General features: G+C 24.3%; 1 long non-coding RNA gene across 1 annotated transcript; it reads left to right on the top strand.

The window, feature by feature from the left end:
* The first annotated feature begins 1,402 nt into the window (after nucleotides 1-1,402).
* LOC126910511 (uncharacterized) lies at nucleotides 1,403-4,783 on the top strand. Its single transcript, XR_007705265.1, has 4 exons — nucleotides 1,403-2,124; nucleotides 2,189-2,375; nucleotides 3,554-3,748; nucleotides 3,837-4,783. It is a non-coding gene; the product is annotated as an uncharacterized LOC126910511 (long non-coding RNA).
* The last annotated feature ends 3,479 nt before the right edge of the window (nucleotides 4,784-8,262 follow it).

The following is an 8,262-nucleotide window of genomic DNA, read 5'->3' as shown; positions in this document are numbered from 1 at the left end:
GTATTGGTTTTACTAAGATGTGTTTTAGCTTCGATGCGAAGCTGAGAAGGTATTGGTTTTACTAAGATGTGTTTTTTTTTTTTTTTTTTGTGTCTGTTACCACTTTTTCTCAGNATTATATAATAGAACAAGGAAAAAAACGCTTTTCTGGGAAAATTACTTAGCGTGCTCGGATTTTCAAAAATTTTTTTTTCAACGAAAGTACTCGGTCACCAGACTCCGGGAAAATTATTGGCGAAGGTCGGAAAATTTTTGCCGCTCGCCCGCGAGCGTTTTAAAATTTCGACCGTTTTCGAGAAAAACGCTCGCTGACGCCAGCGTTTTACGACTTAAGGTTTGAAATTTTCATCAGACCCGCCCAATGACATTCCTGAGATATGATAAAAAAATCAATTCAATCCGTTCATTTTTTACCGTTTTACGACCATTTTTTTTTTTTTTTTTTTAAGTCCACGCGCATGGTTTTATTATGCGCAGTGATTCATTTCTGCTGATACGTATTATGAACCTTAATTATATGGTGTATTATGTATTATTATTAAGACACTATTTCGCAATTGCCCTATTTTTATCAAGGAATAATTTTCTTTTTTCACATATATGATGTATGAGACTATGAGTTTATCTTTTGAATTGGGGTTCATCCTAAAATAATTTTTGAATAGGCCTAAAGGGAATACCTCATTAAGAGGCTTCAACCTTATACCCAATACATTTTACTATATTCTCTTTTTGAATTTTCCTGATTTTAATAATAACATTTTTAGATATAGTTTTCTATAGTTTTCACTGATTCTGAAGTAATATTTTTTCTGAAAAACACTTATCGTGCCCGGCGTAGCCGGGTACTTCTACCGGAATCAGTGGCCTACTTATGATGACTGCCCGAAGAGACTTACGCGCCGAAGGCGCGTAAGGCTCGAAGGGCCCCGGGTCTGGGGCGGAGCCCCAGCTAGGCGGAGCCTAGTAGATGCATAATATCATTACCTTTCATTTGGTATATTTTTTTCATAAATTTAACCCTTAACCTGCCCACAAGGGGGGATTTAAAATGACAACTTTTTCACAAAAAAATAACTTTTTCAACTGAACTTTTGAAAATGTTCTGGAAAGTCTGACACTTTTATACAGGGTGATTCATTAAGGATAAGACACTCATTTTCTCGGTAACTATTGAAAATTTTTAATTTTTGGTAAGGAAAATATTTTTTGATTCAAAAAACTCTACAATAATATGTAGTAAAAACATAATTTTTTTGATCCCTTCAAGGTTAAAAAACATTAATTTGCATTTTCTTAAATGGGAACCCCTATTTTGAATTTATTGTTATGATTGAACATAAAAATACAAACAACTTTGCTCTTACAATTTTTTTTTCCGATCAGCCGTTCGTCTGTTACAGCTTGTTAAAGTTAAATAATTTTGGACTAAATTTCTATTGTTGTTTTAATGTTTTCAATACAGAAGTCACTATTTTTCTATAGTGTAATATACACTATTGTTATTGACCAAGATATGACAAGTAAGATAGCAATAATAATTTACGGCACACTAATTTAACCATAATTATCTATTATTATAATATTAATAATAATAGATTCAAAACGGATCTTTACTATATTATTAATAGCACAGTCTATCAGTTTGTAAGACTAACTGTAATACTGAAGAACGAATTTCTTTAAAAAACCCAACCCTTCGCCTAGTATTGTGATTCTTAAAATAATCGAATACTTCGATAATGTTATCATAATCATTGCTTACACAAAGTAATCTTTTTGTTGATAGATACGAATTAAAAGTTGTAGCATAACATCATAAACTGTATTGAATTAAATACTAATTCGCCGCTGTATTACAATCACGCGTGATTAAAAATTCTTGTTCATTATTCAATAACACTTAACATAACCTTAGAAAACTGAATTGAGTATTAAATTAACTGGACATCTGTATACAAACTTGCGTTGTTTAACGTTTTTGTATATTAAATGTTTAATAATGTTATAAATATAGTGATTCAATGTAACATATTAATTATTTTATTTTTATATCGTTACAATTAATAAATTATATTTGAAATTTTATTGAGATCATTTAAGGAAAAAAATGTCAAATAATAGGTAAGTTCAATTACGAAACAATGCTTATATTGATCTGCTTTGATCATTTTCTTTTATCATATAGCCACAAGGAAAACTATTTATATTGGAAAATTAACGAAACAAATTACTTAAGAAGATATTTACATTTTTGGATTTTCGGCTGTTGAAAGACAAAATTACTAAGAATTTATACCTAAATGAATGAAAACCAATATTTTTCACTTTTTAGGAAAATTAATTTTGCTGTAGTGTGTTTTGTTACTTAAAAAGTAAGTACATATAATGATGTAATAATAGATGTGCAGTATAATTAGGGTCATATTTAGGGGAAGCTTCAGGCTCCCAAAAGAATAAGTTGACAATCTATTTTTTTGCTCATATTACATTTAAATGATCATTGTAATCTTGATTTTTTTACTAATTATTTTTCATTTATGACAATATTACCCAACTATTCCTAATGAGTATAATATGCTGAATAATATTGGTATACTTAATATAATAATTTTGAAACTAGCATCTAGCGTTAACTATTTTTAATACATTTTTTTATTAGTTAATAATTTATTTAGGTAGTATTTATACTACACTTTAATTTTTTTGTAAAACTTAATAATTTTTATAGTTAGGGAAACAAATTTGATTTTATGAAGTAGCTTAGTTGTAAAAAAAGTAGTTATTAAAAACTTAAGTATAATGTGTATGCATCAAACCATATTTATAAGTATTCTATTTTTTTAGTTATATGAAAATTGAACTATGACTTAATTGAAATATTGGTTAAAATTTGATTATTAATTTGTAATTTTAACTCTGGCAATGATTTTAAATAAAATATTGCATGAGTCTAATTTGTATATGACAATAATTGTGAAATTACATAATTGGAGTATGGGAAATAGTGAAATATTTAGTAATTTAAATAAAAAATAATAACTTTATTTATAATAAAATAAGTACTTAGAATTTTTCTTACATTTGTCAATTTAAAGTTTTGTATACATTTTTTAAATAAAAGATTATTAGGCATAATCAAATAATAAATTTTCAACTCTGGGCAAAAAATAATAAACCTAAAGTATGTATACCTAATTAAAAAATTGTATGAAGTAGCTACTGAATATTAATTTTCCATTTAATAAAAATAATTTTATTTTTGATTGTGTTTATATTTCACTGTAGATGTTAAGAAAATATTATGCAACTATTTTGATAAGTTTATAAATATTTGATTAAGCATGCGTAGATTTGAATAAACATAATTTTAATTTTACTCTGTAATAATATGTGAAAATTTGCACAAATTATAATTATTATAACTTGTTACATAAGTCGTCATCCATAAATTCTTTTAACAATATTTTTTGTATTGTAAATTAAGTTTTTAGTTACTTCTTCATACATAATAATTTAATTAAAAATTTGTTGTTTTTAATTTAATTTTTAGTTTTAATACCTGCCGTTGTAAGTATCTGTACTTTTAAGTATGCACTTGTAATTAAGATACTTTGATATCATAAAATTAATATCCTAATTATATTAAGAAACAAAAATGATTTAATCATGATTTTGCTATTGTCATGACTATATCATGAAAAAGAGTCACATATCAAATAAATGCACAGTTCTCAAAAAAACTTAAGTGAGTTTAATAAAATAAATTTTGCTTTTTAGCATTACCATTTTTATCCCATGTAAGTTAATTTAATTTGTTTTAAATTTAATTTCAGTTACAAATATGATGTCTATTGGTTTTGTATACATGATTCTAAGCATATAAAATTAGTAAGCTTTAATTTCTTCTATCAAGTATAAGAATATTGTGAGATCAATATTAGAATGAATTGTTATATTGAAATTACAGTATTGTAGTTAAATCTCTTGTATGTTAATTATTCTTATAGTAATACTTTTACTTTAAAAAATTAAAACTATTGATAATTGTTAAAATTGAACTTAAAGTAAGGTAATGTTTTAGAGTAATACATGTAGTTATTGGAATACTTATCTGATTAAATTCAATTAGAAGGAGTAGTAAGAAAAAAATTAGCTTAAAATTTAAGGTAGGAATAATTGATGTTTTAAATACAATGTGCAAGTACTTAAAACAACTATATTAAAATTATTATTTTTATACATATTATTTCTACACAGTTACATCAATGGCTTGTTTAAAGATTTGTGCTATCAGTCAACAAATATTTTCATTATTTTTTGCTTACAACTGAGAATGGTTTATTTATTACTACAGTAGAACCTTAATGAGGCATAATACTTTCTGTTCCCTCGAATCTTATTTACTCAAAAAAAAAAAAAAAAAATATAGATAATACAAAGAAATTATTTGAAGTTTTATAATAAACTATTATTATAGTTATAAACTATCAATAAACAAATTGTTTTATATTATGTAATTTCATAAAATTAAAAAAAAAAAATGATTGTGAGATTGGCAAAATGCTATAAACTTTCAATAATAGATTGCAAAAAATAAATAAATCTAATAGTAATTGTTAATTTTTTTAATTAAAATAGGGCAATGTAATAAAGTAATATTGTAGTTATTATAGGACTCTTTTTATGATGTAATATTAGAGGGATTAGTAAGAAAATATCTTAAAATTTAAGATATATGTAATTGTTATTTTATATGTTACATTCAAGTATTACCAATTGGAATCAATCTGTTATATTTTTATAAATAGGTGTTGAATACAAACTCAAATTCTTAAATAATTTTAAGTCAATTTTTTATTCAAATAATCAAATAATCTTAAACTTTTAAATGTATTTTTCTGGTACACTCAATATGATTATTTGTTCAGCTAAAACTTATTTTATTACCAATTGGAATCAATCTGTTATATTTTTATAAATAAGTGTTAAATACAAACTAAAATTCTTAAATAATTTTAAGTCAAATTTTTTCTTTTAATAGTTCAAAAACCTTATTAAGTTAAAAAAAATAATTTCTCTTGAGCTTTAACTTATCCAGGTTCCACTGTATTTTAAAATTGGCATCAGTGCCGTGCCAAGAAAAGGGCATAGGATGATATAAGGTTCATACACTTTGCAATATTTAATTGTTATAATTGACAGTTATTTAATATTAGAGGATGCTAACATATAATTTAAAAAAAAATTATATATATAAATTTTATAAATTAAAATAAATAGATAATAAATAAATTTTTACTTATTCACTTTTCATTGTGTCAGTGCTATATTTTACAGTTTTTCTTGTGTTTCAAAGAAAGTAGTTTAGGTGGGATAAATTTCTTCCGATAAAAATTATTACATGATGAAGCTATTATTACTTTTTTTTTAAAGGGAGTAATAATAGTTATTCAGAACAAAAACTCCATACTAGACCTAACCCCAAGACCTATACTAGTGGAGGCATGATTGCAATGCATTTTATGAGGAAACAAGGTTTTTTTTTGTGAAACTGGTTTTTTTTCATTAGGAATTGTTGAAATGTCTGTAGGAGGGTTATCTTTATACTTAATTTTCTATGGCATTACGCATATTCTACATGAATTCATGTATTACACATATTCTGTCATGGAATAAAGTATAAAGTATAACCCTCATACAGGTGTTTCACAATTCCAAAGTGAAAAAAATTCTAAGTTGAGCAAAAGAAAAAAAGTTTTCTACAAAATAATGATAAAAAATAATTTAAACAGTCATTTCAAAAACCACCTAAGTAATAAAATTTAAATTTCCATGTATCAAAAAAAACTTAATAGCTCTAGAACTTGTTTTGCACTTACACCTATTTACTAATTTATTTTTAAGGTTTCTGGTATTCATAATTCATAGTTTTAAATAGTCTAACTTTGACCAAATTCATTAAATTGAAATAAAATATTTTTGATTTGCATTGTTTTTGCAGTGAATAGAAATTTATAATATGAAATCTAAATCAAGAAATAAAATAAAATAATATATTTTTTTTTTCCTAAAAATTTAACTTATCTTAACTTGGTTATAGGTAACAACTTTTTTCAAAATAAAAATTTTGTTGTTTTTGCTTAATAAACCATTGCACTTTTAATAAAACATTTAAAAAAAAATAAAATATTTCTCTTTAATAACAAAAACTTAACTTGACAAAATGTTATAATACAGAAACATTTTTGAATGAAGTCATTGACTTTTGTAGTAAATATGAATCTGAAAAATGAAATTTTTACCCAAAATACATAAGTATACATAATAATGTATAATTATCAAATTTGACAAAGTCATTACTGAAAAATCAGTAACAAATGTAGTTTTTGAAATGACTGATTCAATTGAAGAGCTGGTTTCAAAAACAACCAGCATTTTGTATAACATACAAATTCATGCAATTTTGAGCCTTAATCAGGGTTGGGTAATAAAATGTATATTTGCTTTTATTTATACAATGCATAACACACATGTACTGGTGTTCAGAAAGTAAGGAAACAGGTCAATTGTTATAAACATAAGAACTATAGAAACCTGTTTCCTTACTTACAGAACATGTATAAAATGTATAATACTTTAAAAAATGTTTATTCTTTAATAGATCACACTGATTTTAAACCCTTTTATTTAATAAACATCAATTGATGATCTATATAATAAAAATTGATCACTTGTGGCTAATTAATTAAGTAAAATTAAAACTATATTAAAAATATTATTAATTTAAATTATTGATGATCTCATAAAATTAACAAAATATTAACTTTTTCATGTTTTTATATTTTATGTGATAAATTATGTGTTAGTCATTCTTGTGGAAATTTTTTGGGATTTCACCGATTATATTTTTATATTTTTAAAGTGAAGTAAAAATTAATTAAATAAATACAATATTTTAATATTAAAAAAAAATCTATTTTTAATTATGAATCATTTGTCATGATATTAGTATTGTTTGTAAAAAAGTAGATGTGTAATATGTACATACAGGGTGTTCAGTAAGTCAGGAAACGGGTTTCTATTGTTCTCATTGTTACAAACAATGAGAACAATAGATACCCGTTTCCTGACTTACTGAACACCCTGTATAATACTTATACTTTTATGTATTATAACTGACCCAACTCTGACCTTAATAGACAAACGAGCAAAAGTGTCATTTTGTTGAGGCCCACAAAAGATATAATATTTGATTTTTTGTTAATTATTTCTATTTACACAAAAATTTATTCATTTTAAATGTAAGTATAGTATGTTCATATTAATTATAAATTGTTTGTTCTAATAATAATGTATTTATCAGAATATAGACAAGATATAATAAAAATTAGTAATTATAACTAAACAATTAAAACATTGCAAAACATTTTTCTTNTTTTGATTATTTGACTGATACAGATATACTTGTTTTGAATCACTATAAATTTCATTAGTTTACTCAGTATGAATTTTATAAAACTTTATATCAATTTCGTCTAAATTTGTCAATTTCAGAAACATTTTTAATGATGCGTTATAATACAGCTATTTCATGCTCAATGTTTAACTGAAATTTGGAGTTCATGATTTCTAATTCTTTCTTCCTTAATAATTTTTGTATAATCGAAATTTTGACACCATCTTCATTAATATGATTTCACTCTAGCAGTTCTGTAAATTTATTTAAATTTTAGCTTCGATGCGAAGCTGAGAAGGTATTTTTTTTTGTGTCTGTATACTCTCAATCTCAGCTCTCACTGAACCAATTTTGATGAAAAATATGTCAAAAGATCACAAATCGTATCTAGTTGAAGACATTACCCTCAAAAATTGAAAAAAAATCCCTCGTTCTTCGTAAACGGGGGAAATCCCCCAAAAAATTACAAATTTAAAAATCGCTAATTTTCGATATTTTTTCATTTTTTTTTACTTAAAATTGCCATAACTTTTTTAAAAATGACCGAATCAATATGATTTTTTTTTTTATAGATACCTTAGATAATTACCTATCATTTTATATATTTTTATGAACATTTAACCCTTTAACAGCCCACAGGAGGGATTCAAAATATTAACTTTTTTTTTTTTAGTTAAAGTAAATCATTAGAATTAATTCAGTTCTGGATATTTCAATTGTAGAATCTTTTTAAATACCAAAACTTACTTAGAAATGATTATTATAATTTCTATTTAAGTGTTCTATTACGATAAAAATGCAAA

The sequence above is a fragment of the Daktulosphaira vitifoliae genome, unplaced genomic scaffold (genome assembly GCF_025091365.1).
Source record: "Daktulosphaira vitifoliae isolate Bord-2020 unplaced genomic scaffold, ASM2509136v1 Scaffold_1, whole genome shotgun sequence".
Lineage (NCBI taxonomy): Eukaryota > Metazoa > Arthropoda > Insecta > Hemiptera > Phylloxeridae > Daktulosphaira > Daktulosphaira vitifoliae.
Note: the sequence above shows the minus strand (reverse complement) of the source record. Positions and strands in the feature narration are given on the sequence as shown.